Here is a 19429-nt window from a genome sequence, read left to right as displayed (position 1 = left end):
AAAACCTTCACATGCCAAATTTGGTTGCATTTGCTTGATTAGTTCTCGAGTTATGAGAAAATTTGTATGGAAGTCCCCCCTCTTAAAGGGGAGAGGAGTTATAATTCCTCTTATAAAGAGGGGAGGGGTCTCAATTCACCATAGAATAAATTCTTGTCACCAAAAAAAACACCCACATGCCAAATGTTGTTCTATTTGCTTGATTAGTTCACGAGTTAGGAGGAAATTTGTATTTCATTTGTACAGGAGCCCCCCTCTTAGAGTGGGGAGGGGTCCTAATTCACCGTAGAAAATTTTCTTGCCCTCGAAAACCTTCACATGCCAAAGTTGGTTCCATTTGCTTGATTAGTTCTCGAGTTATGAGGAAATTTGTATGGAAGCCCCCCCTCTTAAAGGGGAGAGGAGTTACAATTCCCCTTATAAAGAGGGAGGGGTCTCAATTTACCATAGAATAAATTCTTGTCACCGAAAACACCCACATGCCAAATTTGGTTCTATTTGCTTGATTAGTTCTCGAGTTATGAGGAAATTTGAATTTCATTTGTATAGGAGCCCCCCCTCCTAAAGTGGGGAGAGGTTCTTATTCATCATAGAAAACATTCTTGCCTCAAAAAACACCTACATGCCAAATTTGGTTCCATTTGCTGGATTAGCTCTCGAGTTATAAGGAAATTTGTATTTCGTTTGTATAGGAGCCCCCCCCCCTCTTAAAGTGGGGAGGGGTCCCAATTCATCATAGAAAAAAAATTTGTCTTCAAAAACACACACATGCCAAATTTGGTTCCATTTGCTTGATTAGTTCTCGAGTTATGAGGAAATTGGTATTTCATTTGTACAGGAGCCCCCCCTCTTAAAGTGAGGAGGGGTCCTAATTCAACATAGAAAATTTTCTTGCCCTCGAAAACCTTCACATGCCAAATTTGGTTCCATTTGCTTGATTAGTTCTCGAGTTATGAGGAAATTTGTATGGAAACCCCCCCTCTTAAAGGGGAGAGGAGTTATAATTCCCCTTATAAAGAGGGGAGGGGTCTCAAATTACCCTAGAACAAATTCTTGTCACCGAAAACACCCACATGCCAAATTTGGTTCTATTTGCTTGATTAGTTCTCGAGTTATGCAGAAATTTGTGTTTCATTTGTATGGGAGCCCCCCCTCTTAGTGGGGGCAGGGGTCTCTAACCATCACTAAAACCTTTCCTGGCCCCAAAAACCTCTACATGCAAATTTTCACGCCGATTGGTTCAGTAGTTTTTGATTCTATAAGGAACACAGGACAGACAGACAGACAGAAATCCTTCTTTACACTCAAATCTTTTTTTACACGGTTTGTTTTTTTCGATTACTCAAGAACGGTGTAACTTAGGAGCTATTTACAAACTTCGTGACGAATGTCGGGCCCCTCCCAAATGTATTGAGAAATAAATGAATGGTCCCTAAGTTGCCCCGTTCTTAATAATCGAAAAAACAAACCGTGTAAAAAAAGTACTTGAGTGTATAGGTATAGACTAGACCACTGCGACCAGCATTTAGATCTATTGTGGTAGATTTTGACTTACTCATGAAAATTAAAATTTATCGCTAGTTAGAACGAACGAGTGTTCAAAAATGATGTGGTCTTTTTTTTGTTAGATTATAGTCACTTTAACCAGCTTGGGTCATTCGTGACTTCTGCGGGGTTGGGATTTGAGCCCAGGTCCTCGGCGTGAGAGGCGTGAATGCTAACCACTACGCCGGGACTGACCCCATGTGTATGTGATGTCTTTATTTGCGTAATCGAGACATTTTCTATGGGATTGCCATAGAATTTGTGGCTGTTATGCGATTATGGACAGCACAGCACTGAAAAATATACACACACGTACATGTATACATGTGTATATATACGCATGTATGAGTGTGCATGGGTGTATAGGTATGAATGAATATATGTTTGAGTGTTCTATGATGAGTCGGAATTTTTTCTTATACCTATGCTGCCAAACTTATTAATGGGCAGAAAGTTATAGTCAGTTTCCTGCTAGTCAGCTGTGTTTCCTGTGTGAGTTTCCTTAGTGTGAGTTTATTATTCATTATTATTATTGTTTTTGGTACTGATGTAGGTGTTACAATTATAACCATCTTCAATATTGCTGTCATTGTTGTTATTGTCACCTCTATTGTATTGTTTTGGATGTAATTAATTATAATTATTATTGTTATTTTCTCATTTCCCTCCTTTATCAGAATGATTTGCTTGTATTGTGACTAACCGCGTTAACAGTATTCAACAAATAACATAAAATTATCATGAATGACGCTGTTTGTCTCCCAAAGACCCTCCTAATGCTGATGAGCTACTGTCTGAGAGTCCACCAAGTCGGACGGTGGCAACTCACCGGCGCACAGTGGGGAATCGTTGGCCATCAGCCAAAAAATGAAAGCTCATTTCGACTCTCCGTTGTCTCCTGTGATTCTATACTATTGAAGTGTTCAAATCCAAAATTTTAGATCAATATGACAAAATTTGAATTTCCTATGAATCTTGAAAGTGCTATCTCAGCATGTTTTAACGTTTTTTTTAAATAACCCCATATTTCAATACATTCTAGAGGTCTAATGGTAGCTCGGATTTCAACGGTGTCTAAGGAAAAGTTCTTCAAAAAATAGTGCTGAATAAATCCCACTAATTGAGTATGCAGTAATTTTATCATAGGATGCCACAATTTTAATGTTTATTAAAAAAGTTCCATATTTTCGCGTAAAACACGTTTAAAAGTTTTGAAGCCAAGGTTCGCCAGTATTGACACTATCGGTAAAAGTTAGCGTAAAATATGAGCTTTCAAATGGATATAGTCTCATTTAGCGCAGAGTACAGATGTTACGCTTGTAAGGCTACTATATCAGAATACAATAATATAGACAAAATGCAAACATTCAAAGTAAACGTAGGATATCTCAATTATGGGATATCTCTTTTACATGGTTGGATAAGCTGCTTCGAATGCATGGTCCATATTGCATATTGACTAGATTTTAGAGGTTGGAGAAAATCTGGAGGATACGGCACTAGTAATGACGGAAATATAGCTCGAAGATCTTATCCCAATCCTAATATTAGTTCTGAAATAGACAGTGAGGTTAAGTTTTTCTCGCAAGACCGAGTATTCATTTTGTTTTCTGATTAGTGGGGACGATAAAATGCCTGTGAAAAAAGCGTCCAAGCTCGCAAAATTAGCGGCACAGTTGAGACGTCTCCGTCGTCGTCGATCAAACATTTTAGGCTCGGTGATCAGATCATGGTTAACGAATTTAATAATTTAATTTAATAATCCCCCCGAAATATTTTTGGCTTACATTTAAAAAAAATCAATGCAGAATAACAATACATCAAGCTAAAACTGAAGCACAAGTATACACTCAGTCCTTTTTTTACACGGTTTGTTTTTTCGATTATTAGGAATGAGACAACTTAGTGACCATTCATTTATTTTTCAATGCATTTGGGAGCAGCCTGACATTCTTTACGTAGTTTGTAAATGGTCCCTAAGTTGCACCGTTCTTGAGTAATCGCAAAAAACAAACCGTGTAAAAAAAACTTGAGTGTATTTTTGATGAGTGCGCCTTTAAACAACACATCGTTTTGTATCTGTAATAGTCTTTGAAAATTTTCAACTATGAAGCTCTTCGTTACTCGGACCATTCGGCATGGACAAAGGCGACCAAATAAGGACATGAGATGGAGACTTGGTACCTGGAACTGCAAATCGCTAAATTTTGTTGGTGGCGACAGCACCCGACCAGTTAGAACCCCGAAAGTTTGGCATCGTCGCACTGCAGGAGATCTGTCGCAAAGGCGAGAAGGTGTGGAGCGGTGGAGCGACTAACGAGCTGGGAACGGGCTTCGTAGTGTTGGGCAAATTGCAGGATTGCGTAATGGACTGGAAAGCGATCAATGAGAGGATGTGTGTGTTGAGGATAAAAGGCCGTTTCTTCAACTACATCATCATAAACGTAAATTGGCCACAGGAAGGTAGACCCGATGATGAGAAAGAAGCGTTTTATGCCCAGCTGGAGGAAACGTACGACAACTGCTCACGACAGGACATCAAGATCGTCATCGGGGATATGAACGCCCAGGTCGGCAGGGAACCAATGCATAGACCGGTGATCTGGCCCCATAGCCTGCACACCGACACGAACGACAACGGCCAGCGATGCATCAACTTTGCAGCTTCCCGAGATTTGGTGATCAGAAGCACTTTCTTTTCCCACAAAGATATCTACAAAGCCATCTGGAGATCACCTGACCAACGGTCTTCGAACCAAAGTGACCATATTCTCATCGAGGGCCGATTTTTCTCGAACATCACCAACGTACGCTCTCTACTGGGTGCGGATATCGACTGGGACATTACCTAGTAGCAGTACACGTGCGCTCAAAACTGTCGACGGTTTATACCTCGCGACAAAGCCGCCCTCCTCAGTTAAACATTCGGCAGCTAAACAACCCGCAAGTTGCCGAAAACTACGCACGCGTACTGCACGAAACTCTGCCTTCTTCTGTGGAGCTAGATGCTTTGACCCTCGAAAACGGATGGAGTATGATACGCTCGACCGTCAACGAGGCCGCAACCGCGTTGCTAGGAGTGGAAACTTTGAGTGCACGAAATAATTAGTTTGATGGGGAATGCCAACAAGCGATAGAGTGGAAAAAAAGAGCTTGGAAAAACTGTCTAAGCATATCCACGCGAGAGAATTTGGCCAAGTATTGACGAGCGCGGAATGAGTTGACCACGATGCTGAGGAGGAAACGCGCTAGAGGGAGTGCAGAGATCGTGAGGATCTGGAACAACTATTCCGGGCTATTGACACGCACTAGATTTAATAGAAAGTGAACCAAACTCATAAGGGCTACACACCTAAACCTGTCATGTGTAGCGACGAGCGAGGGGATCTAATCACAAACGAGCGCGAGGTGGTCGACAGGTGGAAGCAGTATTTCGATGAACACCTCAACGGCAATATAGCAACGGAAATTAACCTCGGAATGCCTACAAATGACAACTGCGTGCCTGCTCCCGATCTCGAAGAGATACGGCAAGAAATTCGTCAGCTGAAGAATAGGACTACCGGTCTGATTACATCGTACAGCTTTGTGCGGCGGATGCTCCTTGATCGAAGCTTCTTGCGGAGGGGAAAGCAGGCTCGATGCGAGAGTGCCAGAAGCTATGCAGTGTTTAAAAATCCTGTATAACATTCTTCTCAACAGCAAACTAATTAGCAGAAATCATACTGTACGCAAACTTTTGAAAACCATTAGAAAGTCACTTGTGTTATATTAATACTTAGTTAAATTAATTAATACATTAATTCGGAAGAAAATTCTCTAGCATAAGCATTAAATATATTGCTTAAACAAATGGTTTTCTGCATGATAACTTGGCCTTTCTCCAGAGGCGAGTGAACCTCTTAGGTTTGAAACTTTTCTAATATAAAAAATTACTTACCCCCCCAAACGAAAAGCCTGGCTACGTCACTGTCAGTTGTCCAATAAATTTGCATAATTTGATAAATTGTTAGACGAGAGGAGATTGAAATGTTTGAGGATGGCAAAGAGCATTTTTTCTGAACAAAGACGAGAATCTCAGATGCCATACTTTGAACATAAATCTTCCTCGCAAAGCAAACTGCTTGCCACTTCATCCAATCCTACTCCAGCAGCTCATGCGCCCATGTCGTCGATTTCTGCTCAACCCGCACAACTTGCTACTCATGTCCGGTTTCCGGAAATAAATATTTCAGCTTTCGGTAGTAATATTGACGATTGGGTACCGTTTCGTGACCGTTTTCGTTAATTCATTCCAATCAACAATTAACTAGGTACTATAAAAAAACTCACTATTTGCGAGCCTCTCTGTCAGGCGAGGCAGCTCGTATTATTTGGCGATGGATGTGTGAGTTGACGATTACCACGTGACTTAGAATCTGTTGAGGGACCGATTGGAGAATCCAAGTTTGCTTATTAAGCGTTGACTATCGGCTATCGGAAATTGACATGATCATCGGTGCTGAATTGTTCTCTACGGTGCTGAATTGTCTGCTAGAACAACAACAAATAGACAATGGATATCAACTTCTTCAGAAAACAGTGCTCGGATACATCGTATGCGTATGTGGCAAATTCGTTGATCTCACGCCTTATGTCCAGGCCGTTGAAACCAGTTTATAGTCTCAAAGAGCAACATTGCGAAGCACACTCAACAAACCATCGAGCGAGATCAAGACGGTAGATAGTTAGATACATAGTTCGTTTGCCTTTGCGGGAGGAGATGGTACCGTTGTTGGGAGATTCCTACCCCGCCGCACTTCGGCCTTTTCTCACCATGGAAAGAAAGTTTACAAATGATGCAAGTTCGCAAAGCATATCGCGATTTTTGTTGAGGAGTACGAAACGCTTGGACACATGGAGGAGGTGAAACGATCCGCGTCGCGTTTTGCTTGCTTCACCATGCCATCCACCGACCTGAGAGCTCCACTACGAAAATATAACTGGTATTTGATGAATCCTGCCGAAGCCCAACCAGTCCTTCGCTCAACGAAGTACTCTTCGTTGGAGAAACTATGCAGCCAGCACCATATTCTATCGTCACAAACGTTGGTTGCCTCGGTACTTCATCATTGCGGATGTCGAAAATCTGTTTCGGCAGATTCGAGTCCACTCAGATGATCAAAAGTATCAGCAGATTGTATGGAGAAGAACTTCAACAGAACCGATTCGTGTTTATCAACTAAAAACTGTTACGTACGAGCTAGCTAGCTCACCTTTTCATGCTACACGCGTATTGAATCAATTGGCTACTGACGAAGGAAAACATTTCCTGCAATTGGGTCCCGTAATTCATAATGAAACATATGTAGATGATCTACCCACCGACCTAGGTGATTTAGATGCTCCTGACGAAACCTGCCATCTTTTAATGGACATGTTGCAACAAAAAGTCCAAAGTCTAAGGCAGAAATCTTCCACATGATTGTGAGGAACGTGCTGCTCGAGCCAAAGATGCTGATGTTGCAACAAACTGGTGCTAGTGCTCACAAAGTGGGCAGCTAATGACACAGCCGTTCTCGCAAATATCCCTCGTCAGCTGTGGGAAACCTCACCAGAACTCGAACTTGATCGCGTAGAAAAACTTGTGTGCAGGTTTGACATGCACTTTTCGCTTCAATTTTGCTCTTTTTATTATTGCGCCTCAACCAAGCAAAATTTGAAAATATAGTATACTAGCTGACCCGACAAACTTCGTATTGCCACAAATTAACCTGTGTTGTACATAAATCATGAATCTCGAATGATCTTTGTCACTATCTCGAGTTTTGCAAGCCCCCCAGTGGGCGGCGCTTCCGACGGCGGGTCACCGGCAACACTCGCGACCGGCTCGTCCTGAATGATCTAGTGTTACTATCGATAGTTTTTGTGGTCTTGTTATTGATTAATGTTTTATGGAAGAGTCTCGAATTTCTCGAGTTGGATTAGTTTTTGAGTTTCGCAAAAATTTCTGTTTTATTTGTATGAGAGTCCATATCCCCCTACCACAGGGGTGAGAGGTCTCTAACTATAATAAAATAAATTCAAGACTCAAAAATCTCCTACATGCTAAATTTAGTTCCATTTGCTTGATTAGTACTCAAATTATAAGGAAATTTGTATTTCATTTGTATGGGAGCCCACCCTCTTAAAAGGGAAAGGGGTCGTAATACACCACAGAAAAAAATTCTGCCATCTAAAACACCCACATGCCAAATATGGTTCCATTTGCTTGATTAGTTCTCGAATTATGAGGAAATTTGTATTTCATTTGTGTAGAAGCCCCCCCTCTTGAAGTGTGGAAGGATCCTAATTCACCGTAGAAAATATTTTTGCCTCCAAAAACCTCCACATGCCGAATTTGGTTCTATTTGCTTGATTAGTTCTCGAGTTATGGGGAAATTTGTATTTCATTTGTATTGGAGCCCCCCTTCCTAATGTGGGAAGAGGTCCTAATTCATCACAGAAAAAATTCTTGCCTCCAAAAACACCTACACGCCAAATTTGGTTCCATTTGCTGGATTAGTTCTCGAGTTATGAGGAAATTTGTATTTCGTTTGTATAGGACCCCCCCTCCTAAAGTGGGGAGGGGTCCCAATTCATCATTTAAAAAAAAAATTGTCTCCAAAAACACACATATGCCAAATTTGGTTCAATTCGCTTGATTAGTTCTCGAGTTATGAGGAAATTTGTATTTCATTTGTACAGGAGCCCCTCCTCTTAAAGTGGGGAGGGGTTCTAATTCACCATAGAAAATTTTCTTGCTCTCGAAAACTTTCACATGCCAAATTTGGTTGCATTTGCTTGATTAGTTCTCGAGTTATGAGGAAATTTGTATGGAAGCCCCCCCTCTTAAAGGGGAGAGGAGTTATAATTCCTCTTATAAAGAGGGGAGGGGTCTCAATTCACCATAGAATAAATTCTTGTCACCAAAAAAAACACCCACATGCCAAATGTTGTTCTATTTGCTTGATTAGTTCTCGAGTTAGGAGGAAATTTGTATTTCATTTGTACAGGAGCCCCCCCTCTTAGAGTGGGGAGGGGTCCTAATTCACCGTAGAAAATTTTCCTGCCCTCGAAAACCTTCACATGCCAAATTTGGTTCCATTTGCTTGATTAGTTCTCGAGTTATGAGGAAATTTGTATTTCATTTGTATAGGAGCCCCCCCTCCTAAAGTGGGGAGAGGTTCTTATTCATCATAGAAAAAATTCTTGCCTCCAAAAACACCTACATGCCAAATTTGGTTCCATTTGCTGGATTAGCTCTCGAGTTATAAGGAAATTTGTATTTCGTTTGTATAGGAGCCCCCCCCACTTAAAGTGGGGAGGGGTCCCATTTCATCATAGAAAAAAACTTTGTCTCCAAAAACACACACATGCCAAATTTGGTTCCATTTGCTTGATTAGTTCTCAAGTTATGAGGAAATTGGTATTTCATTTGTACAGGAGCCCCCCCTCTTAAAGTGAGGAGGGGTCCTAATTCAACATAGAAAATTTTCTTGCCCTCGAAAACTTTCACATGCCAAATTTGGTTCCATTTGCTTGATTAGTTGATTAATGTTTTATGGAAGAGTCTCGAATTTCTCGAGTTGGATTAGTTTTTGAGTTTCGCAAAAATTTCTGTTTTATTTGTATGAGAGTCCGTATCCCCCTACCACAGGGGTGAGAGGTCTCTAAGTATCATAAAATAAATTCAAGACTCAAAAATCTCCTACATGCTAAATTTGGTTCCATTTGCTTGATTAGTACTCAAATTATAAGGAAATTTGTATTTCATTTGTATGGGAGCCCACCCTCTTAAAAGGGAAAGGGGTCGTAATACACCACAGAAAAAAATTCTGCCATCTAAAACTCTCACATGCCAAATTTGGTTCCATTTGCTTGATTAGTTCTAAAGTAATGAGCAAATTTGTATTTCGTTTGAATGGGAGCCCCCCCCCCTCCTAAAAAGGTAAGAAGTCCTAATTAATCATGGGAAAAATGGTTGCCTCCAAAAACACCCACATGCCAAATATGGTTCCATTTGCTTGATTAGTTCTCGAATTATGAGGAAATTTGTATTTCATTTGTGTAGAAGCCCCCCCTCTTGAAGTGTGGAAGGATCCTAATTCACCGTAGAAAATATTTTTGCCTCCAAAAACCTCCACATGCCGAATTTGGTTCTATTTGCTTGATTAGTTCTCGAGTTATGGGGAAATTTGTATTTCATTTGTATTGGAGCCCCCCCTCCTAATGTGGGAAGAGGTCCTAATTCATCACAGAAAAAATTCTTGCCTCCAAAAACACCTACACGCCAAATTTGGTTCCATTTGCTGGATTAGTTCTCGAGTTTTGAGGAAATTTGTATTTCGTTTGTGTAGGACCCCCCCCCCTCCTAAAGTGGGGAGGGGTCCCAATTCATCATTGAAAAAAAAATTGTCTCCAAAAACACACACATGCCAAATTTGGTTCAATTCGCTTGATTAGTTCTCGAGTTATGAGGAAATTTGTATTTCATTTGTACAGGAGCCCCTCCTCTTAAAGTGGGGAGGGGTCCTAATTCACCATGGAAAATTTTCTTGCTCTCGAAAACCTTCACATGCCAAATTTGGTTGCATTTGCTTGATTAGTTCTCGAGTTATGAGAAAATTTGTATGGAAGTCCCCCCTCTTAAAGGGGAGAGGAGTTATAATTCCTCTTATAAAGAGGGGAGGGGTCTCAATTCACCATAGAATAAATTCTTGTCACCAAAAAAAACACCCACATGCCAAATGTTGTTCTATTTGCTTGATTAGTTCACGAGTTAGGAGGAAATTTGTATTTCATTTGTACAGGAGCCCCCCTCTTAGAGTGGGGAGGGGTCCTAATTCACCGTAGAAAATTTTCTTGCCCTCGAAAACCTTCACATGCCAAAGTTGGTTCCATTTGCTTGATTAGTTCTCGAGTTATGAGGAAATTTGTATGGAAGCCCCCCCTCTTAAAGGGGAGAGGAGTTACAATTCCCCTTATAAAGAGGGAGGGGTCTCAATTTACCATAGAATAAATTCTTGTCACCGAAAACACCCACATGCCAAATTTGGTTCTATTTGCTTGATTAGTTCTCGAGTTATGAGGAAATTTGAATTTCATTTGTATAGGAGCCCCCCCCTCCTAAAGTGGGGAGAGGTTCTTATTCATCATAGAAAACATTCTTGCCTCAAAAAACACCTACATGCCAAATTTGGTTCCATTTGCTGGATTAGCTCTCGAGTTATAAGGAAATTTGTATTTCGTTTGTATAGGAGCCCCCCCCCCTCTTAAAGTGGGGAGGGGTCCCAATTCATCATAGAAAAAAAATTTGTCTTCAAAAACACACACATGCCAAATTTGGTTCCATTTGCTTGATTAGTTCTCGAGTTATGAGGAAATTGGTATTTCATTTGTACAGGAGCCCCCCCTCTTAAAGTGAGGAGGGGTCCTAATTCAACATAGAAAATTTTCTTGCCCTCGAAAACCTTCACATGCCAAATTTGGTTCCATTTGCTTGATTAGTTCTCGAGTTATGAGGAAATTTGTATGGAAACCCCCCCTCTTAAAGGGGAGAGGAGTTATAATTCCCCTTATAAAGAGGGGAGGGGTCTCAAATTACCCTAGAACAAATTCTTGTCACCGAAAACACCCACATGCCAAATTTGGTTCTATTTGCTTGATTAGTTCTCGAGTTATGCAGAAATTTGTGTTTCATTTGTATGGGAGCCCCCCCTCTTAGTGGGGGCAGGGGTCTCTAACCATCACTAAAACCTTTCCTGGCCCCAAAAACCTCTACATGCAAATTTTCACGCCGATTGGTTCAGTAGTTTTTGATTCTATAAGGAACACAGGACAGACAGACAGACAGAAATCCTTCTTTACACTCAAATCTTTTTTTACACGGTTTGTTTTTCTCGATTACTCAAGAACGGTGTAACTTAGGAGCTATTTACAAACTTCGTGACGAATGTCGGGCCCCTCCCAAATGTATTGAGAAATAAATGAATGGTCCCTAAGTTGCCCCGTTCTTAATAATCGAAAAAACAAACCGTGTAAAAAAAGTACTTGAGTGTATAGGTATAGACTAGACCACTGCGACCAGCATTTAGATCTATTGTGGTAGATTTTGACTTACTCATGAAAATTAAAATTTATCGCTAGTTAGAACGAACGAGTGTTCAAAAATGATGTGGTCTTTTTTTTGTTAGATTATAGTCACTTTAACCAGCTTGGGTCATTCGTGACTTCTGCGGGGTTGGGATTTGAGCCCAGGTCCTCGGCGTGAGAGGCGTGAATGCTAACCACTACGCCGGGACTGACCCCATGTGTATGTGATGTCTTTATTTGCGTAATCGAGACATTTTCTATGGGATTGCCATAGAATTTGTGGCTGTTATGCGATTATGGACAGCACAGCACTGAAAAATATACACACACGTACATGTATACATGTGTATATATACGCATGTATGAGTGTGCATGGGTGTATAGGTATGAATGAATATATGTTTGAGTGTTCTATGATGAGTCGGAATTTTTTCTTATACCTATGCTGCCAAACTTATTAATGGGCAGAAAGTTATAGTCAGTTTCCTGCTAGTCAGCTGTGTTTCCTGTGTGAGTTTCCTTAGTGTGAGTTTATTATTCATTATTATTATTGTTTTTGGTACTGATGTAGGTGTTACAATTATAACCATCTTCAATATTGCTGTCATTGTTGTTATTGTCACCTCTATTGTATTGTTTTGGATGTAATTAATTATAATTATTATTGTTATTTTCTCATTTCCCTCCTTTATCAGAATGATTTGCTTGTATTGTGACTAACCGCGTTAACAGTATTCAACAAATAACATAAAATTATCATGAATGACGCTGTTTGTCTCCCAAAGACCCTCCTAATGCTGATGAGCTACTGTCTGAGAGTCCACCAAGTCGGACGGTGGCAACTCACCGGCGCACAGTGGGGAATCGTTGGCCATCAGCCAAAAAATGAAAGCTCATTTCGACTCTCCGTTGTCTCCTGTGATTCTATACTATTGAAGTGTTCAAATCCAAAATTTTAGATCAATATGACAAAATTTGAATTTCCTATGAATCTTGAAAGTGCTATCTCAGCATGTTTTAACGTTTTTTTTAAATAACCCCATATTTCAATACATTCTAGAGGTCTAATGGTAGCTCGGATTTCAACGGTGTCTAAGGAAAAGTTCTTCAAAAAATAGTGCTGAATAAATCCCACTAATTGAGTATGCAGTAATTTTATCATAGGATGCCACAATTTTAATGTTTATTAAAAAAGTTCCATATTTTCGCGTAAAACACGTTTAAAAGTTTTGAAGCCAAGGTTCGCCAGTATTGACACTATCGGTAAAAGTTAGCGTAAAATATGAGCTTTCAAATGGATATAGTCTCATTTAGCGCAGAGTACAGATGTTACGCTTGTAAGGCTACTATATCAGAATACAATAATATAGACAAAATGCAAACATTCAAAGTAAACGTAGGATATCTCAATTATGGGATATCTCTTTTACATGGTTGGATAAGCTGCTTCGAATGCATGGTCCATATTGCATATTGACTAGATTTTAGAGGTTGGAGAAAATCTGGAGGATACGGCACTAGTAATGACGGAAATATAGCTCGAAGATCTTATCCCAATCCTAATATTAGTTCTGAAATAGACAGTGAGGTTAAGTTTTTCTCGCAAGACCGAGTATTCATTTTGTTTTCTGATTAGTGGGGACGATAAAATGCCTGTGAAAAAAGCGTCCAAGCTCGCAAAATTAGCGGCACAGTTGAGACGTCTCCGTCGTCGTCGATCAAACATTTTAGGCTCGGTGATCAGATCATGGTTAACGAATTTAATAATTTAATTTAATAATCCCCCCGAAATATTTTTGGCTTACATTTAAAAAAAATCAATGCAGAATAACAATACATCAAGCTAAAACTGAAGCACAAGTATACACTCAGTCCTTTTTTTACACGGTTTGTTTTTTCGATTATTAGGAATGAGACAACTTAGTGACCATTCATTTATTTTTCAATGCATTTGGGAGCAGCCTGACATTCTTTACGTAGTTTGTAAATGGTCCCTAAGTTGCACCGTTCTTGAGTAATCGCAAAAAACAAACCGTGTAAAAAAAACTTGAGTGTATTTTTGATGAGTGCGCCTTTAAACAACACATCGTTTTGTATCTGTAATAGTCTTTGAAAATTTTCAACTATGAAGCTCTTCGTTACTCGGACCATTCGGCATGGACAAAGGCGACCAAATAAGGACATGAGATGGAGACTTGGTACCTGGAACTGCAAATCGCTAAATTTTGTTGGTGGCGACAGCACCCGACCAGTTAGAACCCCGAAAGTTTGGCATCGTCGCACTGCAGGAGATCTGTCGCAAAGGCGAGAAGGTGTGGAGCGGTGGAGCGACTAACGAGCTGGGAACGGGCTTCGTAGTGTTGGGCAAATTGCAGGATTGCGTAATGGACTGGAAAGCGATCAATGAGAGGATGTGTGTGTTGAGGATAAAAGGCCGTTTCTTCAACTACATCATCATAAACGTAAATTGGCCACAGGAAGGTAGACCCGATGATGAGAAAGAAGCGTTTTATGCCCAGCTGGAGGAAACGTACGACAACTGCTCACGACAGGACATCAAGATCGTCATCGGGGATATGAACGCCCAGGTCGGCAGGGAACCAATGCATAGACCGGTGATCTGGCCCCATAGCCTGCACACCGACACGAACGACAACGGCCAGCGATGCATCAACTTTGCAGCTTCCCGAGATTTGGTGATCAGAAGCACTTTCTTTTCCCACAAAGATATCTACAAAGCCATCTGGAGATCACCTGACCAACGGTCTTCGAACCAAAGTGACCATATTCTCATCGAGGGCCGATTTTTCTCGAACATCACCAACGTACGCTCTCTACTGGGTGCGGATATCGACTGGGACATTACCTAGTAGCAGTACACGTGCGCTCAAAACTGTCGACGGTTTATACCTCGCGACAAAGCCGCCCTCCTCAGTTAAACATTCGGCAGCTAAACAACCCGCAAGTTGCCGAAAACTACGCACGCGTACTGCACGAAACTCTGCCTTCTTCTGTGGAGCTAGATGCTTTGACCCTCGAAAACGGATGGAGTATGATACGCTCGACCGTCAACGAGGCCGCAACCGCGTTGCTAGGAGTGGAAACTTTGAGTGCACGAAATAATTAGTTTGATGGGGAATGCCAACAAGCGATAGAGTGGAAAAAAAGAGCTTGGAAAAACTGTCTAAGCATATCCACGCGAGAGAATTTGGCCAAGTATTGACGAGCGCGGAATGAGTTGACCACGATGCTGAGGAGGAAACGCGCTAGAGGGAGTGCAGAGATCGTGAGGATCTGGAACAACTATTCCGGGCTATTGACACGCACTAGATTTAATAGAAAGTGAACCAAACTCATAAGGGCTACACACCTAAACCTGTCATGTGTAGCGACGAGCGAGGGGATCTAATCACAAACGAGCGCGAGGTGGTCGACAGGTGGAAGCAGTATTTCGATGAACACCTCAACGGCAATATAGCAACGGAAATTAACCTCGGAATGCCTACAAATGACAACTGCGTGCCTGCTCCCGATCTCGAAGAGATACGGCAAGAAATTCGTCAGCTGAAGAATAGGACTACCGGTCTGATTACATCGTACAGCTTTGTTGATCGAAGCTTCTTGCGGAGGGGAAAGCAGGCTCGATGCGAGAGTGCCAGAAGCTATGCAGTGTTTAAAAATCCTGTATAACATTCTTCTCAACAGCAAACTAATTAGCAGAAATCATACTGTACGCAAACTTTTGAAAACCATTAGAAAGTCACTTGTGTTATATTAATACTTAGTTAAATTAATTAATACATTAATTCGGAAGAAAATTCTCTAGCATAAGCATTAAATATATTGCTTAAACAAATGGTTTTCTGCATGATAACTTGGCCTTTCTCCAGAGGCGAGTGAACCTCTTAGGTTTGAAACTTTTCTAATATAAAAAATTACTTACCCCCCCAAACGAAAAGCCTGGCTACGTCACTGTCAGTTGTCCAATAAATTTGCATAATTTGATAAATTGTTAGACGAGAGGAGATTGAAATGTTTGAGGATGGCAAAGAGCATTTTTTCTGAACAAAGACGAGAATCTCAGATGCCATACTTTGAACATAAATCTTCCTCGCAAAGCAAACTGCTTGCCACTTCATCCAATCCTACTCCAGCAGCTCATGCGCCCATGTCGTCGATTTCTGCTCAACCCGCACAACTTGCTACTCATGTCCGGTTTCCGGAAATAAATATTTCAGCTTTCGGTAGTAATATTGACGATTGGGTACCGTTTCGTGACCGTTTTCGTTAATTCATTCCAATCAACAATTAACTAGGTACTATAAAAAAACTCACTATTTGCGAGCCTCTCTGTCAGGCGAGGCAGCTCGTATTATTTGGCGATGGATGTGTGAGTTGACGATTACCACGTGACTTAGAATCTGTTGAGGGACCGATTGGAGAATCCAAGTTTGCTTATTAAGCGTTGACTATCGGCTATCGGAAATTGACATGATCATCGGTGCTGAATTGTTCTCTACGGTGCTGAATTGTCTGCTAGAACAACAACAAATAGACAATGGATATCAACTTCTTCAGAAAACAGTGCTCGGATACATCGTATGCGTATGTGGCAAATTCGTTGATCTCACGCCTTATGTCCAGGCCGTTGAAACCAGTTTATAGTCTCAAAGAGCAACATTGCGAAGCACACTCAACAAACCATCGAGCGAGATCAAGACGGTAGATAGTTAGATACATAGTTCGTTTGCCTTTGCGGGAGGAGATGGTACCGTTGTTGGGAGATTCCTACCCCGCCGCACTTCGGCCTTTTCTCACCATGGAAAGAAAGTTTACAAATGATGCAAGTTCGCAAAGCATATCGCGATTTTTGTTGAGGAGTACGAAACGCTTGGACACATGGAGGAGGTGAAACGATCCGCGTCGCGTTTTGCTTGCTTCACCATGCCATCCACCGACCTGAGAGCTCCACTACGAAAATATAACTGGTATTTGATGAATCCTGCCGAAGCCCAACCAGTCCTTCGCTCAACGAAGTACTCTTCGTTGGAGAAACTATGCAGCCAGCACCATATTCTATCGTCACAAACGTTGGTTGCCTCGGTACTTCATCATTGCGGATGTCGAAAATCTGTTTCGGCAGATTCGAGTCCACTCAGATGATCAAAAGTATCAGCAGATTGTATGGAGAAGAACTTCAACAGAACCGATTCGTGTTTATCAACTAAAAACTGTTACGTACGAGCTAGCTAGCTCACCTTTTCATGCTACACGCGTATTGAATCAATTGGCTACTGACGAAGGAAAACATTTCCTGCAATTGGGTCCCGTAATTCATAATGAAACATATGTAGATGATCTACCCACCGACCTAGGTGATTTAGATGCTCCTGACGAAACCTGCCATCTTTTAATGGACATGTTGCAACAAAAAGTCCAAAGTCTAAGGCAGAAATCTTCCACATGATTGTGAGGAACGTGCTGCTCGAGCCAAAGATGCTGATGTTGCAACAAACTGGTGCTAGTGCTCACAAAGTGGGCAGCTAATGACACAGCCGTTCTCGCAAATATCCCTCGTCAGCTGTGGGAAACCTCACCAGAACTCGAACTTGATCGCGTAGAAAAACTTGTGTGCAGGTTTGACATGCACTTTTCGCTTCAATTTTGCTCTTTTTATTATTGCGCCTCAACCAAGCAAAATTTGAAAATATAGTATACTAGCTGACCCGACAAACTTCGTATTGCCACAAATTAACCTGTGTTGTACATAAATCATGAATCTCGAATGATCTTTGTCACTATCTCGAGTTTTGCAAGCCCCCCAGTGGGCGGCGCTTCCGACGGCGGGTCACCGGCAACACTCGCGACCGGCTCGTCCTGAATGATCTAGTGTTACTATCGATAGTTTTTGTGGTCTTGTTATTGATTAATGTTTTATGGAAGAGTCTCGAATTTCTCGAGTTGGATTAGTTTTTGAGTTTCGCAAAAATTTCTGTTTTATTTGTATGAGAGTCCATATCCCCCTACCACAGGGGTGAGAGGTCTCTAACTATAATAAAATAAATTCAAGACTCAAAAATCTCCTACATGCTAAATTTAGTTCCATTTGCTTGATTAGTACTCAAATTATAAGGAAATTTGTATTTCATTTGTATGGGAGCCCACCCTCTTAAAAGGGAAAGGGGTCGTAATACACCACAGAAAAAAATTCTGCCATCTAAAACACCCACATGCCAAATATGGTTCCATTTGCTTGATTAGTTCTCGAATTATGAGGAAATTTGTATTTCATTTGTGTAGAAGCCCCCCCTCTTGAAGTGTGGAAGGATCCTAATTCACCGTAGAAAATATTTTTGCCTCCAAAAACCTCCACATGCCGAATTTGGTTCTATTTGCTTGATTAGTTCTCGAGTTATGGGGAAATTTGTATTTCATTTGTATTGGAGCCCCCCTTCCTAATGTGGGAAGAGGTCCTAATTCATCACAGAAAAAATTCTTGCCTCCAAAAACACCTACACGCCAAATTTGGTTCCATTTGCTGGATTAGTTCTCGAGTTATGAGGAAATTTGTATTTCGTTTGTATAGGACCCCCCCTCCTAAAGTGGGGAGGGGTCCCAATTCATCATTTAAAAAAAAAAATTGTCTCCAAAAACACACATATGCCAAATTTGGTTCAATTCGCTTGATTAGTTCTCGAGTTATGAGGAAATTTGTATTTCATTTGTACAGGAGCCCCTCCTCTTAAAGTGGGGAGGGGTTCTAATTCACCATAGAAAATTTTCTTGCTCTCGAAAACTTTCACATGCCAAATTTGGTTGCATTTGCTTGATTAGTTCTCGAGTTATGAGGAAATTTGTATGGAAGCCCCCCCTCTTAAAGGGGAGAGGAGTTATAATTCCTCTTATAAAGAGGGGAGGGGTCTCAATTCACCATAGAATAAATTCTTGTCACCAAAAAAAACACCCACATGCCAAATGTTGTTCTATTTGCTTGATTAGTTCTCGAGTTAGGAGGAAATTTGTATTTCATTTGTACAGGAGCCCCCCCTCTTAGAGTGGGGAGGGGTCCTAATTCACCGTAGAAAATTTTCCTGCCCTCGAAAACCTTCACATGCCAAATTTGGTTCCATTTGCTTGATTAGTTCTCGAGTTATGAGGAAATTTGTATTTCATTTGTATAGGAGCCCCCCCTCCTAAAGTGGGGAGAGGTTCTTATTCATCATAGAAAAAATTCTTGCCTCCAAAAACACCTACATGCCAAATTTGGTTCCATTTGCTGGATTAGCTCTCGAGTTATAAGGAAATTTGTATTTCGTTTGTATAGGAGCCCCCCCCACTTAAAGTGGGGAGGGGTCCCATTTCATCATAGAAAAAAACTTTGTCTCCAAAAACACACACATGCCAAATTTGGTTCCATTTGCTTGATTAGTTCTCAAGTTATGAGGAAATTGGTATTTCATTTGTACAGGAGCCCCCCCTCTTAAAGTGAGGAGGGGTCCTAATTCAACATAGAAAATTTTCTTGCCCTCGAAAACTTTCACATGCCAAATTTGGTTCCATTTGCTTGATTAGTTCTCGAGTTATGAGGAAATTTGTATGGAAACCCCCCTCTTAAAGGGGAGAGGAGTTATAATTCCCCTTATAAAGAGGGGAGGGGTCTCAAATTACCCTAGAATAAATTCTTGTCACCGAAAACACCCACATGCCAAATTTGGTTCTATTTGCTTGATTAGTTCTCGAGTTATGCAGAAATTTGTGTTTCATTTGTATG

Source organism: Sabethes cyaneus, chromosome 1 (assembly GCF_943734655.1).
Source record: "Sabethes cyaneus chromosome 1, idSabCyanKW18_F2, whole genome shotgun sequence".
NCBI lineage: Eukaryota > Metazoa > Arthropoda > Insecta > Diptera > Culicidae > Sabethes > Sabethes cyaneus.
The sequence above is the reverse complement of the archived record's forward strand: the minus strand, read 5'-3'. Positions refer to the sequence as shown.